Raw genomic sequence first — 25,596 nt, forward strand, 5'->3', positions numbered from 1 at the left:
AGAGTGAAGACCAAAAGAGCAGTGATAACACCGCTTCCACCATCACACTACCTTGGAAATGCCAAAAACTTTCAAACTTCCAGAAATAGCTCTGAAAAAGGAAATGAAGAAAGTCTAAAGCTTAAGTCAAGATAGCCTTCCTCTCCTCCCACTGGGAACAAAGCCTTACATTACTTTCCAAATCAAGAAATAGGTTAGAAAAATGAACAAATAACAAAAAGAAGAACATAGCCATAAGAAGCATGAGATAGTGCAGAAGGAGGGTTCACCTCCCACATAAAAGTACAAACACCAAATAGGCAGAAAAAATAAGTAAAATACAACAAAAAACTTGACTGATGAAATCTACTATGGCAAGATGGAGGATCAAGGCACAAACTTGGAAGGTGACAACATTGTCAAAATGGCTACATGAGAAGCCTCAAAGAAAAATGTAAATTGGTCTTGGAAATTAGAACTTCTAGAAGAGCTTTAAAAGAATTTTTAAAAGCAAATTAGAGAATTAGAAGAAAAATTGGGGAAAGAAATTAATGTAATGCAAGAGAACCATGAAAAAAACTGGGTAAAAGAAATGAAAAATGGGAACAATATACGAAAATTCATTGAAGAAAACTGCTCCTTAAAAAAATAGAACTGGACAAATGGAACATAAGGTACAAAAGTTCACTAAAGAAAATAATTCCTTAAAAATTAGAATTGGGCAAGAGGAAACTAATGACTCCATAAGATATCAAGAAATGATAACAAAACCAAAAGAAAAAATATAAGAAAATGTGAAACTTTTCATTGGAAAAAAACAATTGACCTAGGTAATAGATCCAGGAGAGATGATTTAAGAATTAACTACATAACAGCCATGATCAAAAATCATGAACATCCTATTTCAAGAAATTATCAAGAAAACCTGCCCTGATATCCTAGAACCAGATGGCAAAGTAGAAAATGAAAGAGTCCAGCAATTATCACCTGAAAGAGTTCTCAAAATGAAAACTCCCAGGAATATCATAGCCATGTCAAGCTTCCATGTCAAGGAGAAAATACTGCAAGTAGCCAGAAAGAAACAATTCAAATATCAGGGAGCCACAATCAAGATTACAAAGGATTTACCAGCTTTTACCTTAAAGAATGAGAGGCTTGGAATATGATATTGCAGAAGGCAAAGAAGTTAAGATTACAAACAAGGATCCAGCAAAAGTGAGTATAATCCTTCATGGAATAAAAGAGACACTTAACAAAATAGAAGATTTTCAGGGATTCCTGATTAAAAGACCAGAACTGAATAGAAAATTGGATCTTCAAAAACAAGACTCAAGAGAAACATAAAAAGGTTAAAAAATAAATAAGAGAAAACATAAGAGATTCAGTAATGTTAAACTGTACATATTCCTACATAGCAAGATGATATTTGTAACTTTTAAGAACTTTATCACTCTAAAGGCAATTAGAGGGAGTATATATATAGATAGAGGGTTCAGGTATGAGATGACTATGATGGGATGATACTAAAAAATTAATGGGAGGGATGGAGCCAAGATGGCAGAGCAACAGTACAGACTTACTAGTGCTCTTCCCCCAAACACAATCAAATACCTCTAAAAAATGACTTCAAACAAATTCTGGAGCTACAGAATCCATAGAATGACAGAGTGAAGCAAATCTCCAGCCCAAGATAGCCTGGAATGTTGCTGGTAAGTTTCTATTGCTAGTGGAGTGCAGTGCAATGTGGGCCATCCTGGCACAGACAAAATCTGAGCAGGCCTTGGGGGGACTGAATGTCGGGTGTGTCATGACTCCAAAACCCTGAGGACAAATTGGAAGGTCAGTGGAAAAAACCTGTGGGACCTGCGTAAGAGAATAGAGTTGTTGGTCTCCAGCTCCAGGACAGCTGAGGGGATGAAGGAGCCCATGGAGGAGGAACTTGTGGCAGCAGCATCAGGGGCAGGGACAGACTGTGTCAGGAGTTCTAGGTGTACAGATTGTGGGGGGAATCAAGCAGCTGACAGTACACCCCTCTACTCCTAAGGAAAGCAGAGAACTACCTTAACAAAGAGCTCAAAAGCCAAGTAAATAGCTGGGGAAATGAGCAAAAACCAGAAAAAGAATCAGACTATAGAATCTTACTTTAGTGACAAGGAAGATCAAAGTATACAAACAGAAGACAACAAAGTCAAAGTTCCTGTGTCCAAAGCCTCCAAGAAAAATATGAATTGGTCCATGGAAGAACTCAAAAAGGATTTCTCAAGTAAGAGAAAGAGAGGAAAAATTGGAAAGAAAAATAGGAGTGATGCAAGAAAATAATGAAAAATAAGTCAATTGCTTGCTAAAGGAGACCCCAAAAAATGCTGAAGAAAATAACACTTTAAAAATAGACTAACCCAAATGACAAAAGAGATACAAAAACTCAATGAGGAGAAGAATGTTCTAAAAAGCACAATTGGCCGGAGGGAAAAGGAGGTCCAAAAGCTCACTGAAGAAATGAATACCTTAAAAATAAGAATGGAGCAAATGGAAACTAATAACTTTATGAAAAATCAAGAAATTATAAAGCAAAACCAAAAGAATAAAAAAAAATAGAAGACAATGTGAAATATCTCATTGGAAAAGCAACTGACCTGGAAAGTAGATCCAGGAGAGACAATTTAAAAATTATGGGACTACCTGAAAGCCATGATAAAAAAAAAAGAGCCTTAGACATCATCTTTCAAGAAATTATCAAGGAAAATTACCCTGATATTGTAGATCCAGAGGGTAAAATAGATATTGAAAGAATCCACCAATCACCTCCTGAAAGAGATCCCAAAAACAAAACTGCTAGGAATATTGTAGCCAAATTCCAAAGCTCCTAGGTCAAGGAGAAAATATTGCAGGCAGCCAGAAAGAAACAATTTGAGTATTGTGGAAATACAATCAGGATAACACAAGATCTAGCAGCTTCTACATTAATGAATCCCAGGGTTTAGAATATGGTATTCCATAAGTCAAAGGAACTAGGATTAAAACCAAGAATCACCTACCCAGCAAAACTGAATATAATACTTCAGGGGAAAAAATTGTCATTCAATGAAATAGAGGACTTTCAAGCATTCTTGCTGAAAAGACCAGAGCTGAATAGAAAATTTGATTTTCAAACATGAGAAGCAAGAGAAGAAAGAAAAGGTAAACAGGAAAGAGAAGTCATAAAGGACTTACTACAGTTGAACTGTTTACATTCCTACATGGAAAGATCGTATTTATAATTCTTGAGACTTTTCTCAGTACCAGAGTCACTGGAGGAATTATATACATATAGACAAAGGGCACAGGGTGAGTTGAATAGGAAGGGATGATATCTAAAAAAATAAAGGAGTGAGAGAGGACTATATTGGGAGAAGAAAGGGAAAAATAGAATGGGGCAAATTATCTCTCACATAAAAAAGGCAAGAAAAACATTTTACAATGGAAGGGAAGAGAGAGGGGGTGAGAGGGAAAAAGTGAACCTTACTCTCATCACATTTGACTTAAAGAGGGAATAATATTCATACTCAATTTGCTATGAAAATCTATCTACCACTACAGGAAAGCAGGGGAGAAGGGTATAAGTGAGGGCTAGAGGAATAAGAGAAGGAAGAGCAAATGGGAGGAGGGCATAATTAGAAGTAAATACTTTTGGAGGAGGGAGAGGGTCAAAAGAGAAAACAGAATAAATGAGGGGGGGTAAGATAGGATGTAGGGAGATATAGTTAGTCTTTTACAACATAACTATTACGGAAGTCTTTTGCATAACTACACACGTATAACCTATATTGCACTGCTTGCCTTCTCAGTGGGGATGGGTGGGGAGGGAGAAAGGGAGAGAAGTTGGAACTCAAAGTATTAAAAATGAATGTTAAAAATTGTTTTTACATGCAACTGGGAAATAAGATACACAGGCAATGGGGTATGGAAATCTGTCTTGTCTTCCAAGTAAAAAGACAGGATGGGAATAAGAGAAGAAAGGGGTGTCACAGAAGGGAGGACAGATTGGGGGCAAAGGGGTAATCAAAATGCATACTGTCTTGGGATGGGTGGAGGGGAGAGGTGGGGAGAAAATTTGGAACTCAAAATCTTGTGGAAATAAATATTAAACACCAAAAATAAATTAAATTTTTTAATTAATTAATTATTTTTAATTTTTTTTTTAATGTTCTACAATCACTACCATAAAACCTAGATTTTTACCCCTCTATACCTACCCCACCCCCACCCCACTCTCTCCCCAAGATGGCATACAATTCTGTATAGGATCTACATATACTTTCCTATTGAATACATTTTCACTATAGTCACGCTATGCAGAATAACTAAAATAAATGGAAGAAATCATATAATAAATCAAAACATAATATACACACACACACACACACACACACACATACGTACAAACATGATCTGCTACATTCTGCGAATGAATTCCATAGTTCTTTCTCTGAGTGTGGAAGGCATTTTGCCTTAGAAAACCATTGGGAATTTTTTTTTAAGTTCTTGCGTTATTACAAAGTTCCAAGTCTACCAGAAAAAACTCTCGCACACTGTGGTCGTTGCTGTGCACAAAGTTCTCCTGGTTCTGCTCCTTTCACTCAGCATCAGATCATGTAAGTCCTTCCAGGCCTCCCTGAAGTCTTCTTGTTCATCATTTCTTATGGTGCAATAGTACTCCATTACATTCATATACCATAATTTATTCAGCCATTCCCCAATTGATGGGCATCCCCTTGATTTCCAGTTTTTGGCAACTACAAAGAGTGCTGCTATAAATATTTTTGTACATGTGGGACCCTTTCCCATTATTTATGATCTCTTGGGGATACAGTCCTAGCAGCGATATTGCTGGATCAAAGGGCATGCATATTTTTGTAGCCCTTTGGGCATCGTTCAAAACCACTCTCCAGAATGGTTGGATGAGCTCACAGCTCCACCAACAATGAATTAGTGTGCCAACTCTCCCACATCCTCTCCAACATTTATCATTTTCTTGTTCTGTCATGTTTGCCAATCTTATAGGTGTGATGTGGTACCTCAGAGTTGTTTTGATTTACATCTCTCTAATCAAAAGTGATTTAGAGCATTTTTTCATATGATTATAGATAACTTTAATTTCTTCCTCTGAAAATTGCCTGTTCATATCCTTTGACCATTTATCAATTGGGGAATGACTTGTAAATAAATTAATCTTTAAAAAAGAATCTAACTTACTTCTATTAGTGCTACAATAAACCTTGCTACTTCAACTGAAAAAAAAATAAAATACATATTTACCTTCTTTGTAGGCAGATGATCAGAAAAGACCAAATGTAGTGACAATCAACTAGTTTTTGTTAATCTTTTACAATTACTTAATGATGCTGTAGAGTTGTGCACAAAAGGTCAATAGTCTTTCCTAAATTATGTACAAGTAAAATTGGTCTTATAGCCATTAATTAAAACCGTGTTATTGTTATATGACTCTGATTCCTAGATTCACAAACACCTGTGCTCAGTATTAGCAACTGTAATGACAAAGTCAAGAGGAAACACACTGTAATAGATATAGTTGTCCTTGGAGTCAGAAACTTCTAGGTTCAAGTCTTGCTCCTCATACAAGTTGTGTGACCTTGGTCAACTCACTTAATCTTTCAATGCCCTAAGAAACTCTCTAAGTCTGCTTACTACAATTTAGTTGCTAATCTGCTTCAATGGAGGGGGATTCTAGAAGTTACTTATACTGATTGAAGTAACAGTCCTGGAAAACACCCAAAGTTAATGTGAAGTTCCAATATGCAACAGTCATCTGTCAAAATTACAATGGGCAATATGCCATGTGTATGCCATGTCCTTTAATGAAAGCAAGTGATTTTATCCTTTTCCTATTTGGAAAAATGTCTAACCCGGTGAACAGTTAGGGTCCACAGGAAAGTAGAAATGAAAGCTTTCAGTCACTTGATTTCAACTATTTTTCATCAGATTTTCTGGAAGTAAAATGATTTTTATACCTTTCTAATACCATGTTGTGACAATGCATCTACTGCAAGCAGGCAAACTAAGAAAACTCAAGATCTGAAAACTCCATAGTTTTCTGATCAACTCCATCAGATGATACAAAAGAGACTAAGTGTACAAATATTTTTCATAGCTAGTTTGTCTTTACTATTCCAAAGGTCATTAGCAAGACTCACTCCCTTTAACACCCTATCCCATCACCCTTGCACTAATTTACTCTAACAGAAATTTGAGTCTCAGACCAGATCTTTTCTATTCTAGAGTAGTTTTTGAACATGACATCAAAAACATACAAGGGAAAAGATGTTAATGCAGCTTTCTCTTTCAAATTATTCCTTAAGATTTTAAGGCAAGTAATCTTCTGAAAAGAATACTATGTTGGAAGTTAGTTCTACTTCACTGCAATCTTGGGTAAGATATTGGGGTATCATAAATGATATGGGGGGATAAAAATAAATTGGTCCTATAAACTGAATCCCATGGTTTTTTTTTTTTTAATTTGTTTGCTTGTTTTCTCTAACATCCTACGATCTGCAAAGGTTTAAACCATCAGGATGGTTTAAAATGGAAAAGGATCATATCTTATTTTCACCATTATATTTATAGGAGACTGGAAAAGGCTTAGGGAGTAGATTCAGAATCATGCTAAGTGATGGATAACTTATTTGAAAAGATTTTATGTACACTTCTAGGCAACCTGTTATTTTATCATGGATGGCTCATTCACAGTTAATAAGAGTCAGATCACCAAGCATATAGTTCCAGTCACTCTCCAATATAAGTATACATCCAATAAGTATAGATTTGGGGAGTGTTGAAGTATGGAACAATTACCAATTTCAGTTGACTTTACCAGGGATCATTTAACTCTTTGGTAAGGAGGCCTTCAGTACTACTATAAACCACAGTAACTAAGAAAGTCGTATATAGCTTTGGTTCTTCAGGGAAGACTTAGTCTCTGTTTTTTGAACCAACTTTTTTCCTCTATAAAATCAAATTTTTTTCTGTTATAAAGTGACAAGATCATATGTGTTGCCCAAGTGGACCAAAACATTTTAGCTCATAGCTGTTACATAACATTATTAGTAAAATAGATATAACTGAAGTTCACTTTTGGTCATTCCATACAAGGACTTTACATTTCCCAGCTGAAATATTTAAAGCAACAATGTACATATTTTCAAGTCATTTTTTAAAAGTGTCAATTGGTATATTTATTATTATCTTTTGAAAATTTCAGGGTGGGGGGAAGGAAAGAGAATTTTTCCCTCCCTGGGAAATATTTTCAGAAGTTCTCAACTTTAGTTATTAGCAAAAAAGGCTTAAAAATTAACAGTCCTGTTCACTGTGAGTGTGGATCAGTATGCCTGAGTATATCAGTATTTGAATTGTCAACTCTTAAAAATAAATGGATAGCTATGACGAAGGTCCAAGAGAGATAGCAAGTCGACAAATCTTAATCTAGTTTCATACAACCTTATGTACAAGACTGCTCTGTTGCTTGTGGTCAACAGCTTCTTGTCAAAGTGGGTCTAGTAAACCAAAGACAGAAATGGAAAGAATTTATTACTTCAGGAAACTTAACTGTATGGTTGTTGTTTTATGGATGTGTAGTTCATATCTACACCACGAGACTACAAAAGTTCAAAGCTAGAGAGTCCATTCCCTTCAGCTCCTCCCAATCCAATCCCATGTTTCTAATTAGTATTTTTCTGTACAAAAAAGAATATTGATTAGACCTAGAGACCATAAATATGATTTTTTTATAATTCATTCAAGGTATCTAAATATACTTATGTCAGATATTCATAGGTAAAAATGAACAAGATTACACATTATTTATTCAGAGAATCTTAGCACTAGAATGTTTTGGGGAAGAGGGGAGAGATTATGCTGTTTATTGTTTCTTAGACTAGTAAAACACAAATATTTCCTACTGTGGACCACTAAAATTGATCGTAAGGAGACTGAGAATTTTACTAACCAAAATACAATACCAAAATACTAAGGCTTTGCATTTGACAGATAAGATAAAAAAAGAAAAGAAACCAGAATGCAGACTAAGCAAGTGAAGAGCGCTGACCTGGCCCTCTACGTCACCATTTGTGCTTCATCAAACTCATTTGCAGCTAAGCAATAGAGGATCCGTGAAGTATCCAGGAGAAGTGTTATGGTTGAGTCCTTTCACTTGTGTACTCATTTGGGGTTTTCTTGACAAAAATACTGGAGTGGTTTGCCATTTCCTTCTCCAGATCATTTTAGAGATGAGGAAACTCACAAACAGGGTTAAGTGACTTGCCCAGGGTCACAAAACTAGTAAGTGTCTGAGGCCAAATTTGAACTCAGAAAGATGAGTCTTCCTGACTTCAGGCCTGACCACTCTATCCACTTTTGCACCTAGCTTCCCTGTACCTGAGACTACCAAATTAGATAGTGAAATGCAATATTAGGCTTTGATCTACCTTCACCCAGGCATTCAGTGGACAAGGAAAAGATCTAATCAGTAGGGGATGGGAGTGGGGTTAGGATATCCTGCCTGGCTTTTGTTGCCAAATATAACTAAAAAACTATAAATCTGATGGTGTCCAAGAGAGGTTCTAACTTCTATATCCTAGTAGAAGGAATCTGATATGGCTTGTCTGGCCCTGAAGGTATAATCCCAAAATACAGTAACAGAGAACAATACTCAACTAGAGACTATGTATCCAGCAGATATCAGAGAATCATAGTGCTAAGAACAAGGACCAGTAAAATAAAGTACTTTCCAAAGACGTCACTGCTAGGCTTATACCCCAGCAAGATTTTTAAGAAGAGAATACATACATACATACATACACACACACATGTGTGTTTGTGTGTATGTATATATATGTCTGTATATATAGTACATATATGTATAATATATACACAAAAAAGTATTTGTAGCAGTTCATTTTGTGGTGGCAAACAAACAAATGAAATTACAACTTGATGATTACTCATTTGGGGTATGGATGAACAAATGGTACACGAGTATGATGGAATACTATTACACTATAAGAAATGAGAGAGGAAAATAATTTTAAAATGAAATGGAAATATTTGTATAAACTAATACAGACTGTATGAACTAAAAACCTTTCTGACTGAGTACAACTAGGAAAATAACTTGTATAATAGCAACAACATTTTGAAAGCAAACAACTTGGAGAGTCGTAAGAACTCTGATCCATACAGTGACCAACCATGATGCCAGAAAAAATGATGAAGCGTGCTATCCATCTCCTAACAAACTGCTTGGTGCAGAACGAGACATATGTGTGTATACACATATGTTTTATATATATGTGTGTGTGTGTGTGTGTGTGTGTGTGTGTGTGTGTGTATGACATAATCATTGAAGGAAAGTTTGGTTTAACTAAATGGAAGAAGAGGGGACAAACATTTATTAAGCATCTACTACGTGCCTAAGATCATTTTACAGATGAGGAAACACTGACAAACAGGTTTAAGTGACTTGCCCAGAGGCACAGAGCTAGTAAGTATCTGAGGCCTGTCAACTGTCTAATAAATATTATCTCATTTTGATCCTCACAATCACCCTTTAAGGTAGGTCCCATTATAATCCCCATTTCATAGTTAGGGAAACTGAAGCAGACAGAGGCTAAGTGACTTGTTCAGGATCACACAGCTAGCGTCTGAGGCTGGATTTGAACTTAGATCTTCCTGACTTTCTATATCTAACTTTCACGACCATTTCATGGAGAGGAAGAGACTACGTCTCTGCTTTTGTCTCAAACTGATTTATATTGACTGAAATAAACACTGGTCACAATTCTAAATCGGAAGATAATTCCACAATTTTTTCTTCTGTGATTCTAGTGAGTCATTTTTGGCGATTCAGAAATGGACTAGTAACCCACAAATTTCCAAAATATACACCTCCTTCTGGAAATGGTAGCCACTGAAGAATCTCATGATAATATTCACTGAAGACTCAAGAAAACATTTCCAAATATTGATACTTCATATTAATAATGGTTTTAATATCTTAAGTCTGATAAGATTTGAGATCTCACAAAATAAAAGGAGTGTTTCATAATTTTTCTCTGGTGGGCATTTTCAACTACATTTTTAACTTTTTCCCCTTAAATTTGATCTTATTACCCAAATTGAACACAATAGGCATAGTGCCTTAGAGACACAATCTTTTTTTCTCTTCTTTAAAATAAATTTTATCTTTTGTTTTTCTATTGCTTACATTCTCAATGCATCTCTGTTCACCTCTTTCCCAGAGATCCATCCCTTAAATAAAAACAAGAGGGGGAAAAACAATTCAACAAAATTTAGCGTGATATTGAAACAGCATGTCACTATAGGTAGAGTCCCACACACATACTGTGTCATTTCTGTAAAGAAATTGTGAGAAGTGCTTTCCATATGGAAATAACCTTAATTCACTTATATTTCAATGGATCTCTTCTCTCTTTTTCTCATGTGGGCACTCACTCCATTGGTATAAATTGCAACTCATCCACTTTTCCATCTTTTACTGCATATAAATCCTCCAGAAAGGATTTGGTCAATGATTTGGGGACCTCGCTCAAGATTTTTTTCTTTTTCTTTTTTTTTTTTACCATTCCACGGGAAATAGAGTTGAATTTGGGCTGCTTATGCATTATCTTTTGCTTTCACTTCATAGTTTAAACACTTCTCCTGACCATACATAAAAGAACATATGATCATTAAACTAACAAGGCTAGCAATCTATCCATCTATTCTCATAAAATAAACACATTAGAATTCTTTTATTTTAATTTCATATTTCTATTGAAACTTAAATCATCTTTTCAACATAATAAATGCTGGAGTTCAGGATCTACTGAATGACACTGAATTATAAATTTTTGTGAATTCAGTGTATGGCTCTTTAAATTTACAATTTGCACTGATTTTGTATATACATCATTTAAGCATAGAGATAACTTTTTTTTGCTACTAAATGTTCAGGGTGAATAAAACAATGTGTAATTATCCTTCCATCTGCAACAACCTCTTTAATTTTCACTCCCACACTAGACCTGTAGGGTATGTGCAGACCCAACAAGTGAGCCATCCCACACAGAGGTCTATGGTCAAAACAACATTATACACAGAAACAGAGAAGTATGACTTGTTCACATTAACAGTTATAGGTAGGGTGTAATTCCCCCTGCCTGTCAAGAGTGAGATTCTTTTAATTTATAGGTAATTGAAATAGACCTCTTTGGTAGTAAAAGTTTTGTGGACTGGTAAAAATTTATCTTGGACCAATTGAGGGTTTCAGTAGCATTGAGAAACACTGATCTTGGTTTAAGATTGAACCTCATTTAATCATTCTAGACAAATAAGTCTCCTTTATTTTTTAAAAGAAATTCAGAAAAAAACATATAGGTCATTGAGGGAAAAGGTGTAAAATTTTTGTTGCTAATAGGACATCATTGCAAAAAATGTTATTTCTCATACTATGTTAATTTTAAAATAATACATTTCATACCTTAGTTGGAAGGTAGTATGGTACAGGGGAAAAAGAAGTTAAGTGGTATCGAAGGACCTTGGTCCAAAGCCAGCCTCTGCTGCCTATTGCCAGTGTGATCCAAGGTACTATAACATGAAGGGGGTTGGGCAGGATGATGTATAAGGTCCTTTTTAACTCCAAATTAATTATTTCATGGTGTTATATATAGTACTGTGTAGCTTTTAAAATGCTTTGACATCAATTTTCCTATTCATTCTGCACAATAACTAACCCTATGAGTTAAGTAGAGATGACATTATTATACCATTTTTCTAGATGAGGAAACAGGTTCAGAGGAGTTATGTAATTTGCCCAAACTAATTTAGTCCAGTTTCATCTCATTCAGTTTTGAGAGCTGTTCATATATTCTCAAAGGTATATAGGAAACACTAAAGATTTGCTACCTTTCAAAAGAATAACGGTATGCTTATTTCCTTTGAAAATAAACTAACATAATACCAAGATCTCACATCTTAAAGGTTTTCCAAGTATGTTCTTCAATCCTTCTGTGAGGGATTATTATCTCCATTTTACAGATAAAGCAACTGAGGCTCAGACAGACTGTCAAATGGTTTGAAGGGTTTGTAGGATCATAGATTTAGAGCCGGGAAAGATCTTAGGGACCATGTAATCCAATCCCCTCATTTTGCAGATGAGTAAACAGAAGTCCCAGGGAGGTTAAATGATTTGTTCAAGATCTCACAAGGAGTAAGGATTGCAAACTAGATTCTTTGACTGTAGTGCCTCTTTCCACTATATTTTATAGTGGATAGCATGCTGGACTTGAAGCCTGAAAGGCTGGAGTTCAAATCCTGCCTTACATACTAATTGGCTATGGGAGCCTAGGAAATCACTTTGTCTCAGTTTCTTAATTAGTAAGATGGGGAGTTGGACTAACTGATGTCAGAGGGCTTTTCTAACTCTACATTTAGGATCTTAAAGATTATTTAAACCCAGGTAACTGGGTTTAATACTAACTCTAAATTTAGCGCTCTTTTCCACTATCCACTGCTGCAGTGACTGTAACTGGAAACATACAGAGACATTACCTTAAGCCAGAGGTGAGTCTAAATCCAGGACTCTTGCCTTTCTGGTCTCTTTTTCATTAAGTGACACTCCCTTCCAATAGCTGATATGGCATACTCCTATTACAACACTCAGTGTGCCATTTTAAGTACAGCATTACATGCTTTAAAAAAGGGTTTTTCATTTTTTTTCCTTCCCAGTATATTTCTTTCCTCAAGCAAAAATAACCAGGAGTTTTAAGGCTAAAAGGTATGTTAATGGAACATTACAATTTCAGAATTTTAATACACAAAAGGAACTTTAAAGCTGCTATTCCCAAAGCCCCTGCACCTTGGCCTCTATGCACATGCATTAAAGTTAATATCATATACCGTAACATAGGTTATTATATACAGTATGCACAGAAGAGATGAATTACAATCGATGGGAAAACCACAACTGTGAATTTTCTCCCTTTTGTGTTTCTAAAATGAACTCAGTCATAACACGGCATTAACTTCATTTTTTTCAGTGAAGAATATACAGTGCAGAATATGATGTGCATTAGCCAAGCACTGGGAAAGGAGAAGGTGGCACTACGCATGCTGCTTGCAAGTTGTAGATTTCAGAAAGAAGTTGGAGTCCCTTCATGTACAGGATAGAAAGGTATGCTGCCAGTTAACACTCTAAAAAATTTCAGTTAGGGGGAAAAAGATACCACAAGAACCTTTGTTTTTCTTTTGAAATGCTCCCAGGTCACAGTTAATGTGTGTGTGGGAAGTCCTAACCACTATCCTACAGGCTAAGATTTAAGTTGGGGGTGAGTGTGGCACAGGACAGAAGAAAATTTTATCATCTTTGCTAAGAAAATTTGACTGGAAATTCTAAAAAGCTAGTTAAAGAGAATGATGCATTCCAGAAAATCCCTGAGATATAGTGATTTGAAGAGCTGTCATAGCAACAATATGGCCCAGCATGCCTTGGAATATAAGCTGGCATTGCTACCACCAGAAGTATGCTAAGGGACTGAGGGACTTATAATTGTGAACTCCACCAAAATGATCATCTGGATTTCATTCTGGGCTTACTGATCCTACCATATTTTGGATAGATTTATTTATGCGTAACACTTTCAAAAACAACTTTATTCATCAAATAAAATAAAATCCGAAAATACTGTCCCGCTTTTATTGATAAGGGATCAATAGGTAATTGTTTCCTTCTACAGAAGACAATGCTACGTTTTCTATTGCTAACAACCATTCAACTAAACAAATTTTGAGCTTCAATCAGCAGAAATTCCCATTTTAATTATCCCCAGTTTGCCAGCTACCTTATTCTATAATATATACAATATAAATAAATGGGAACATAAATATAATCGTTTAATTTGCCCAGATCTGTGGTTTCACTACTGTAGGGCATTCCCAATAAGGAAACTTCTACATTTCATTAAAATTGTTACCTGGGATACAGAGAGATTCAATGACTTGGTCATAGGTCCAGCATATGTCACAGCAGGTTCTTGAACTCAGGTTTTCCTAATTTTGAGTCTGGACCTCTATCTATTACACCATGCAAACTTCAGAGCCATACATTCCCTCTATAACAGAACAATTTAGCTTGATTTTCCTAAGCCTGTGATATCATAATTGTTAGAAGCTCCCCCTGAAGCACTCTATCAATGTAGAATGTAACCTTCTTTGCAAGTTACAATCTCAAGTGCCTGTGGACTTAAAAGTTTAAGAGATTTGCTAAAGTTCAGAAAGAAAGTATGTGACCAGAGCAGAACTAGAACCCAGGTCTTGCTGAGTCAGCATTCTCTCCATCATGCTAAATTGCCTTTTATAATTATATAACACACATATATTGTCTTTCAATGTAATTAGACTAAGATTGCCCTATGTTCAGTAAAGCAAAGAAAACAATCTCTTAAAATACAACACATTTTAAGGAACTATACCATTTTAAATAATCCCTATTCAATGACCATATGGGTATGCAAAGTAAGACTTCCAAATCTCTAGTAGGTGAAGGAACAGAAATTAATTCTGCAATCCTACAACATCCACGAAATATGAATTTTTCTAGTCTGCCACAAAGATACAGTAGAACTCAGTACTGAAAGGCATCGTTCTCTAATGGGTGTTTATGACTTGAACTAAATGAACACAAGCTCTCTTGCTCTCTCTCTCTCTCTCTCTCTCTCTCTCTCTCTCTCTCTCTCTCTCTCTCTCTCCTCTTCTCTCCCCCTCCACCCTCAACTTCTCTCCTGACACACTCTGTCTATAGCGATCTCATAGTACTCTACCAAGTTCATAGGATGATAGACACCACAACAGTCACTGAATCTAGCTATCTTATTATACAAATCAGAGGAAAATGAGGTCCCAGAGAAGTTATCAGCTTGCTCAAGGCCACACAAGTAGTGAGTTGAATCTCAGAGCTGAGAGTTAAACCCTGGTTCCCTGACTCAAAATTCAAAATTCCTCCCATTGCATGCTCCTTATGCATTGTATTTGCCATATCCAGCCTTACTAGAAAGTAAGGGATCTGAGGGCAAGGACTTTATTTTTCTATATCTTTTTCCTCCAAAGATTTAAACAATATCGTAAACACAATAAGGCATTGGTGGAATGGATGGATGAATGAATAAATGAATGAACTCTTGTTTACATTATAGCCTTACCTAACTTTCTCTCTGACTTTTCCTGAAAGCAATGTTCTTTTATCTCACATAATCCTTTTTGGGGGAATCTTTAATGTGCTTATCAAATAACATGTAATATAGGTATTTGATTTTATATCATATTGCCTTAGTAGATTATTACCAAAGTAGACTTAGTAGACTAGTACCAAAAGGGCAGAAACCATGTTTTAACTAAATTCTATACGTACTATTTATTCATAAAAATCATAATATGTGAAACTTTGAGATCTTTTTAAAAAGAACTGGAAGTTACAAATATTTGTTTTATAATTATCAGAATGTGAGTCATAATCAGAATTATGAAAAGAAACCAAAATGATACAAATATACAAATAGGAATTTAGAACTAAGACAGTTCTGTGATCCTGTATTTTGGTATCATATTATTTTCACCAACCCTGCGTCAATTACCAATGAATTCTTTTTAAAAGGTAAATATGTTCATTCATAATTTCTTTTCTTCTCTAGAAGTAAAATGAGGAGGTTGGATTTAAAGATAAAGATCCCTTCTAGCTCTAAATCCTATGTTCTGTCCTGCCCCCAATTATTTAAAACAAACAAAGGACATCCTCATAATGAGCAAGGCTATCTACGCAAAAAAAAAAAATCAAATTTAAAAGAAATGAGGTGCTTTAATGCAGGGAAGCAGCAATGATCTGCTGTCACCCACGGCCAAGGCCACAGTAGGCATTAGAGTACATTATTAGATAGTCACGGTAAATGGCTTCCTAGAATTCCACTTACCATTACTGCCATTTAATCATTTCCTTTGATGTACATGAAATGGATAAATGAATGTTTTAACCCTCTTAGAACAAATCACAGGAATCAAATTGATAAAATACTTTTAAATAATTTTCTTTTTATGGAAAAAAGTATGGTTTTGACTGAAAGCATTACTGAAGCAAAGGAAAACAAGAGTCTCTGCCTGTTTTGTTTATCACAAAAATAAAATAAAATTCAGTGCTCTGTTGTGGTATCAGGTCTTCTGTCTAATGGGTGGGTTTTAGGAGTGTGTCAAGTCATGAGCAACTAATAGAATCTGCTCTGCTATTAAGGTCTCCTGCCTGGCCATCCTTATTTTAAATGCAGGCACTTCTACCCTTAAGCCACAGGAGGACCATCACCTACTCCTGGGTCAGATGTAAAAACTATGGAGAGCAGCAGTAATTGGATGACCATTGACTCACAATTGAGTCTGGGAATTTATACTGGATGTACCTCTCCCTGTAATCATTTGCCATGTTAGTGGCATGTGGACATGACACATTCCTAGGCCTTTGTGGATACAAAAAACAATTTAGATTTCTCACATTTGGTGTCAGGGGAGTAAACAAATAATCCTCACATCTGGCATTTAATTCCATATTTTTCTGACCTTCCTAAGCCCCTCCTATGATTATACTGAAATGCACCAAATGGAAACAGAGGGGGTGGGTTTAAAAATGGAAGGGCCAGGAGTTCCACAGAGTTCAGAGCTGTCGGTATTATACAGAATGGAAACATTGCCACAAACAGCGTCTGTCAGAAGGAAGCGCAGCTGATTAATCAACTTGATATTACCCAAACTGATTAAACAATGAGACGTCCTGGGGTTTTGCTGTCTGTCCTGATGAGTGCTCATCATAACTAATAATGCAAAACTCCAGCACAGCTCCCTTGGGAGTAAACTACCTTTTAATTTTTCCCTCTAAAGATTAATTCCATTGTTATGGAACCTGTATTATAAGAACTGTAAACTAATCATTAGTCATTTTCGAACAACCTGACCTTCTCTGCCACGAACAGTAGAGTATTTTTTTTTGGAAAAGGTCTTTTTGGGTGTCTGTGATTTATGTCATATAGGTTTACACAAGCAAGAAGACACTAAACAATTATATAACTATTTCATAGTCAATTCTACACAGGGGCGTAGAAGTTCCAGGAGCCATGTTGATATCATTAGCAAATATTATCAAAGTTTTCATATATATCATATGAAAGGTAACACTTGTTGCCCCTATCTCAAACTCCATTCCACCAAAATATTAAAAATATAGTTGACTCACTAGACATAAGTCTAGGATGACTTTCTATTACCCCAGGTCTGCTTGATCTTTTGTGGTTCAGTTGGATTCAGAGTTAAACTGTATATGGTTAAGAGCTGTAGGAAAATATGTAGGATCGTTAGTCCTACCTTTGGAAAGGACCTCACAAGCCAACTAGTCCAACTTCCATGTTTACAGGTTGAGGAAACTGAGGTTGACAGAAGGTAAGTGACTTGCTTAAGGTTGTGCAGGTCACAGGCAGGATGTGAACCCAGGTCCTCTAACTCCAGAGTTAGAGTTTGCACTTCAAGAACAACCACTCTAAATCCATTATGTGACAATGGATCTCCTTACTGGAAATAATTTTTAAAAACTATAAATATTCCTCAATATTTATTAAATGCTTACTATATTGAAGGCACCATGCTAAGTACTAGGAATATCTCCCCCCCAAAAAAAGGCCAAAAAGTCATCCCTACCCCCAAAGAGTTACCATTCTAAACTGAAAGAAAACAGGTAAATGACTAGGTACATATAAGACATATACAAAACATATGGAATGTAATTTCAGAGGAAAGTGGTAGGGTAGGGAAGGGGGAGGGACTTGGTAAAGCTTCCTGTATAAAGTAAGGCTTGAGTTGAATACTGAGTCAAGAGCATTCCAGGTATGGGATTCCAGGTATGCCACTGCAAAGACTCAGACTCAAGGGATGAATGGGTCATATATAAGTGATATCAATTGCCAGTATGGATATATTTTAGCATGCCTGGAAAGATAACTGTAAGATAATTTGAAAGGTAGGCAATAGAGAGTCACTGGAGTTTATTAAAAAGGAGTGGAATGGCATGGTCCCACCTGCACTTTAGGAAAGTTCCTTCAGCAGCTAAGTGGAAGACAGATTGGAATAAAGAGAGACTTGAGGTTAGGGGAATTTTTTGAAGGCTGTTGCAATAGTCCAAGTGAGAGGAGAAAAGAGCCTATATTAGGCTAATAGCTATGTGAGTAAAGAGAAGGAGACATACAAGATGTTATAAAAGTAGAAATAATAAGATTTAACAACAACTTGGTTTTATTGGGTGAGTTCAAAGGTTGGGGTCAAGGATAACACCAAAACGGAAAAATTAAATACACTCAGATGCTCAAGCAAATTGCAATAATACCCGTCCCTTAAGAACAACAGAAGAGAACTGAGTAGAAATGTGAAGAAAACAACACTGAGGCACACAGGGGAGCAACTCTATGGCAGAAGTTAAGGACAATAAGAGATCTGGGTATAGGCTCCCACTCATTATTAGTAGTTCTAGTACCAGATCTTTAGGGGGTGGAAAAGGAAGGACTGTGACTTCATCACCCTGTATAGAAACTCTTTTTGTTGATGTAGATAAATTACTCAACTCTAACTTGACATCTCAGAGACTTGCCTAGAGTACTGCCAGGGTCCAAGGGCTAATGTGTGTAAAAGAAGGGCTTTGAATTTAGATCTTGCCACCTTTGAGGCGGGCCTCTCTATGTGCAATGGCACACTAACTTTCAACATCCAATCATCACATATGGTTCCTTGTAACTGGAAATCTATGATATTATTTTTGCCAATGTTATGTTCTGTTTCTACCACTTTGGGGTTTCATTTCTTTTTTTAAATTTTCTTTAAAAACACATCAAATAAAATGAGCATTTCCATATACGCAGTGGAAGAGAAAAGGAGGCCAGCACATGAAACTGTGAATTTCTATTATACAGCTTTCTTTTCCTTTTGAGTATATAACAAATTCAACATGTAATATTCAAAGTTGTCCTACTTTTCTGTTTCCTTATGACTTTCCTTCTGTTCTCTTCTGTGCATTTTCAAAAAATGCTACTTTTTGTTTCTGTTTTTTGGAGGGGGACAACTAACCTCCCCCTCCACATCTCTTCCCTACAAAATTTTAAAAAGGAGGGGAAAAAGAAAGAAAACCAAAATCTTTGTAACAAAAATTCATAATCAAGCCAAACAAATCCTGACACTAGTCAAATATTACCCTTTTCTAACTGATTAATTAACTCAGTTTCCCTGGATGCTTTTGTCTGAGATTTTGTGTGTTTGGGTGAAAAACTATTAAGATATACCATCTATAAGCATCTATCTCCCTCCTGCCTTGGATAAAAAAAATAGCCACGAAACCAACTCCTGATAAAAATTGAGAGCAGATGGAGAAAAGGTAACAGTTAAAAATACCTCTCGTGTTTTTTGTCGATTTTCTTTTCTTCTTTTTTTCTTTTTCACTATTTTCCAAACTCCCAATGATTTTTTTCCTGTCACAGCAAGTGTTCCCAGCATATTCTATATGATAGCTTCTATGCACACACATATTCATTCTTGAAATACTGCTCAGAATGGACTAGGTACCATTAAACTAACTCTTACTCACAGTCCCAATATGGTTTGATTAGCATTTAAATATAGATTCACTATTTTTCCCGAGAAATTTGACATCATTGTGTAAGGTTGCTTTTAAAAGTGTGCCTGTCATCTTTCAAGGCCTGTTAGTACATTACTAACATCATAGACATGGATGAATAGGCATCTCATTAAATGCATTCTTTAAAGCAAATGATTTACCCTATTTTATAGGCACAGTGATCACATAAAGCCCTCAGTAGTCAGTGGTCTATTAAAACTATTGCTGTTTCTTGATACAGCACTATTCATTGAACAGGATTTATTAAGCACCTACTATGACCCAGGTGCTAGGAATACAAAGATACAAATGAAAATGAAATAATCACTGCCCTCATGGAACTTGCATTTTATTACATGGCGAGAGGGAACCACATGAACTCAGATAAGAAAATATAAAATATATACCAAGAAGTTCAGTTGGTTGGTTGCTGTTCTTTGTTTTCGAGGAGGACCTAAATGATATCACCATGATAAAGTCAAGTTTCAGTATGTCCGACCATGGCTAATCAGACCCATATGAGCTTGGAATGCTCTACCACAGAGTGGGCACAGATAGCCCACGTGAATATTTGGGGTGGATACTCCAAATTTGCACAAACTATATTTCCTTTGTGGTGTTTCAATTCTGCTAAGACATCACCCATACCATTTTACTATTATACCAAGAAGGTACAAGGCAACTGGAGGGGATCACTGCAGGAATAGGGCTATAGCAACTGGGAGAATCATGGAAGCAGTAATTGTGCACAAGGCAATTCCCAAGAATTCTATCTTTCTTTAAAAAAGAAATAGAAAATATAAAGCAAATACATTAATGACATTTCCTCACCCTCAATCCCTTCTCACCATAACTGCTTCACAAATTCTCCGAAAAATTTCCAGGGCAAAATGTTGCCCTTAATTATATGCATCGTCTCATCAAGGACCAGCTACTTATATCCGCAGGGAAAATCAGACTAAACCTTATTAAGAGCCCTTTCAAGTTTCTTTAAGAAATTAAATGCAGTTTTTTGCTCCATTAAAAATACAAATTTTCCTCTCCAATCTACTGTATTCCCCTGTTCTGTTATGGCTGTTTCACAGGCAATTTTTAGAAAGCTTGAAGAGAGACTAAATCATTTTTTAAAAATACAAAAGCAGACTACTGGTGGCTATAGCCCTCACCAGACGTAAGAAGTTCTGGATTCTAGTTTTAGCTTTACCAGCAGAAATACAGTGTTCTCTCTCAGTTTTATCTGCTTATTAATTTTGAGGCAGTGTATGGATCAAAAGAATCATGGATAGAGGACTGGAAGGAACCATGGAAACCACCCAGCCCAAACCCTTCACTTGACAGATGAAACTGATGTACAAGGTTATGTCGCTTACCCAAGATCACAAAAGTAACGTGTCAAAGGTAGGCATGAAGGCTGAGGGTAGGAGTCATACCAGCTCTCTGGAATAGTTTAGGCATTTCATGTTTCACCTTTACTTTACTTCTACAGCCTGGCCATCCCTAGAACTCCCCAGAAGTGCCTTTCTAACACCCTAAAACTCCAAGGATCCTCTTGGATCTCTTTAAGGAGACAAAAGTAAAGAAAAGGTCACAAGAATGGGTTTTTCATATTGTTTATGAATTTCAGTCTAAATCTCCATTTCTCCTTTTTCTTTTCTCTACGAGAAAATAAATGAAGGTGGAAGATGGGAAACAAGAAATAGAAAGGAATGCACACTTTGGCAGCACATATACTAAAATTGGAATGCTACGGAGAAGATTAGCATGGCCCCTGCTAAAGGATGACAAACAAATTCACGAAGCATTCCATATTTTTGTGGAAATGAATGTTGAAAACTAAAAATTAATTAATAAAAAAGAAATAATAAGGAGAGAAAGCAAAAGACCTTAATTTATGCAACTAGTCAGAGTTGTTTTCATTAGCTCTGATGCTTATTAATAATGAAAAAAATATAATAGCCAATATGCCACGAATAGACTTGAAGATCTTCCTCAGAGTGTCAATGCTCCCCAAGTTGTTGGGAATCAGGCTTTAAGAGAATGATAAAATCCTAAGCTTAAGCATTGACAAAGCCAGTTGACATCCCAAAGGAGATTAGGTTGCTGATCTTGTAGGATCAGCTACTTACTTAGTGATGTTTACAAGACACTGATGTAGTGACATCCTGATCTAATTACATGTCAATAAACCATGATCCTGATGCACTGAGAAGATCAGGAGAGGATTACAAGAACTCCATTGGCAATCCTTAAAGCCTGATGGAATCAACCTGGTGATTAAATTACCAGAAAGAGAACAATCTATAAAGCACATGTGCTCAGGTGGATTCTCCCTCCTTCCCTCCCTCTCTCTCCCTCTCTCTGTTTCTATCCTCTCTCTCTCTCTCTCTCTCTCTCTCTCTCTCTCTCTCTCTCTCTCTCTCTCTCTCTCTCTCTCTCTCTCTCTCCCTCTCTCTCCCTCTCTCCCTCTCTCTGTTTCTATCCTCTCTCTCTCTCTCTCTCTCTCTCTCTCTCTCTCTCTCTCTCTCTCTCTCTCACACACACACACACACACACACACACACACACACACACACACATACACACACACACACACACACCACCACCACCACATGGATCCCCATGTCATAACCAAATGCCAGCCTGCCTTTTCTATCCTTCTTTCTAAGATATTGTGGGGGGAGGTTAGAGGGTATGTCTTTCCAACTCAAGGCTCCCCTTTAAATTATTCTAGAAGAAATATTACAGGTACTATATTTTCATACCCTGGCAGAAATGCTAATGATATTGAAGACTAGTCTTAACTTTCTTTTATTATTCTCCCCAACCACTAATAGAAAAGTTGGAACCTTCTTCCAAAAGAGAAAGCCTCCCCCACCCAACAAATTCTTAAGAGGATCCAACAAACGCAACACTAGCAATAAATTACATTAATACAGTCTCTTATGCTTACACAGTACTTTATATAAAAGATCCCATGTAAGCCTCACAGACACCGGGGAGGCAGAGAGGGCAGCTATTAATATCCCCATTTTACTGATGAGGCAACTAAGGATAAGAAAGGAAAAGTGAATGTACAGTAAAATAGAACACAGGCTTTCCCGTAAAAAGGCTTCGGTTCAAATTCTGTCTCTGACATTGAGTGCCTCTGTGACCTTGGATAACTCCTTTAACTTTCCAGTGCCTCAGTGTCCTTAGTCATAAAATGAAACAATTAACTAGAAAGATCCAGAGGTGTCTTCCCATTCTAGATCTATGATCCTACTTTTCCAAGATATGTTTAAGCCAGAACTTATACCTATATATTCTGAACTTAAGGTGATGGTTCTTCCCACTGGATCACATGGATTAAAAATAGTTTCTTGAGTACATGTACATAGTTAGTAGTCATGTCTCAAATAAGGCAGAGTACTAGCCAGGCTTATAAAAGATTTCAGAAGTCTTAGTGTAGCTATAAGCTTTAGAAGCTTAAAACAGCACTAAGATTTTAGGACAACTTGCTTATAGCTCACAAGTCTTCTGAATAATGCATATTACATTTGGTGATAGCAATTTGATATCATGAAGGGCTGATTTTATGTGTTGGGTTAGGTACTTGAAATTGGACATCCATTTTTTAAAAAATAAATTCCTATTGAGTACACAGCAACAACCACAGTGTGCGAGGATTTTTTCTGGTAGACATAATACTTCATTGCAATACAAGGACTTAAAAAATTCCCAGTGGTCTCTTAAAGCAAAATGTCTTCCACATCCAGAGAAAGAAAAATGGAATTCAATTGCAGAATGTAGCAGATCATTTTTCTTTTGTATTACATTTTGGTTTGTTTTATGATTTCTCCCATTCATTTTAATTCTTCTATGCAACATGACTAAGATGAAAATGTATTTAATAGGAATGTATGAGTAGAACCTACATAAAATTGCATGCTATCTCAGGGAGGGAAAGGGGAGGTGGGGTGAAAGGAGCAGGAGGGAGGGGAAAAAAATCTAAGTTATATGGAAGTGATTGTAGAAGGGTGAAGTGTCAAACATTCATTAGTTTTAAGTTTTTGAATTATTTATAAGTATTTATAAGTATTAAAAATTTGGCAAAAAAAATGGGGTTTTCTTGGCAAAATATTGGAGTGGCTTGCCATTTTCTTCTCCTGTTCATTTTACAGATGAAGAGTCTGAGGCAAACACAGGGTTAAGTGACTTCTCCAGGGTCTCATTGTGCAACTACCTATACTCTTCATATTGATATCAAAATTATCATTTCACATATTAAATCAAATTTTGAACCATAAGGCTGATTTAATATCCTTAGTGTGGTATCATGTTAGTTGATTGTCAAGCCTAGAGGCCTAAGGGCTACCCAAGTCTTACCTTACCTATCGCAGGTCTTCGGCTGGCCAAACCGGATAAACGTATGAGAGAAGAGACTTTCCAGAATCGAACAAGGGTTAGGCTTTATTCAGGGTCTTGGTTACATGTGCAGGGAGAATTCTTCCTGAGGAGAGAGGAATCTCCCGAGGAGGCAAAGATCTTACAGTAAGAGAATGGAAGTGGAAGTGGAAGAGGGGAGAGGGGAGAGGGAAGAGAGAAGAGAGGAGAGAGGGAAGAGGGCCCTTCTGTCCTCTAAGGGCCCCTCAGCGCTAAGAGCGCCTTCAGGCTTTCCTGACCCTACTTAAGCTCTCCCGCCACATAGTTTGCACCTGAATACCGTGCCTGTTAGACAACAATAGGTGTGCTCAGACCCCGAGCCAATCTCAAGGGTGGGGATGCTCTCTCCCAGCACGTTTCCCATGGGAAGAGGTGGAAATGCACGAGATAGACAGGTCTCACACCTCAATTCCCTGCTGTTCCCTGGGGGGCCTCATGAGAACTCTAAGGTTTAGAAGTCCTCACCTTTACCTGCCCAAGACTGTCCACATGGAACTGAGCTTACACCCCCAACAGTTGATAACATAAGATTCTAGGAACTAAAGGAAATATCCCATGATAAGACTACTCACTAGAAGTGAAGTTTCCTTAGTTTCCTAAGAACTCTTTTACTCTAGTACTTCATTGGCTGATAGAAACAGGGTAATATTTGTTGCATGGTGATGAACTACCAAGTCTTCATCAGGAATTCTTTCACATATTCTCACAGTTTTTTTGATTCCATAAATTGTATTTTGTAATAAGACAATATCAGCACAACAGAGGAACCAAAAGTCTGGTTAGAAAATGACCCTCCTCTTAAGATCTTGGTCCTGTGATTGGAACAAAGCTTCTGTGAACTCTGTGGAACTTTGTGTTCATTTTCTTTTCTTTTTTACAGATGACTCAATCATTCTGAAAAAGATCCTGCTAACTTCTAGGTATCTGGGAGTGAAGATGACACTCTCTTTGTGACTAGGATCCTAACTTCAATGAAGTTCTTTTGTAGACAAAATAAAGCTTAGGACTGAGAAGATTCAAAAGAAACCTCTTAATGGAGAAATCTTTCTCAGTATTAGTGGTGGACAGAGGTGAAACAATTAGGAATGAGGAGATTCCAAAGAAACACTTTCATAAAGACAGGAAGAGATCATTCTTTCACTGATGGACAGAAGTGAGAGACGTCGTGGATGATGCAGAGAGCAAATGAAGATAATGCTTCTGGAGTACACTTAGTTGGGCACAAAATAGGGCCAAGTTTCACTAAAAGATAGTATCAAAAAGCTGTGTCCTTGAATTGTTTCAATTTTGGACCACTTTTATCATTTTCTATGTTTACTCTGGCCTGCTAATGCAGATCAATATTCCACAACTAAAAGTTTAAGTTTGTCCTAACATATGACAGTCATGTTTCATGTTCAAGGCATTTTACTTTCCACAAATAAATTCAGATGAAACTCTCTTCTGGTACTGAAACATCTTCA

The 25,596-nt window shown here is 36.6% G+C and overlaps 1 non-coding gene across 1 annotated transcript; it reads left to right on the forward strand.

Annotated features, from left to right (window-relative positions):
• The first annotated feature begins 21,417 nt into the window (after positions 1-21,417).
• Positions 21,418-21,524, forward strand: LOC140512993 (U6 spliceosomal RNA). Its single transcript, XR_011970039.1, has one exon. It is a non-coding gene; the product is annotated as a U6 spliceosomal RNA (small nuclear RNA).
• Positions 21,525-25,596: the final 4,072 nt, after the last annotated feature.

Source organism: Notamacropus eugenii, chromosome 6 (genome assembly GCF_028372415.1).
Source record: "Notamacropus eugenii isolate mMacEug1 chromosome 6, mMacEug1.pri_v2, whole genome shotgun sequence".
Taxonomy (NCBI): Eukaryota; Metazoa; Chordata; class Mammalia; order Diprotodontia; family Macropodidae; genus Notamacropus; species Notamacropus eugenii.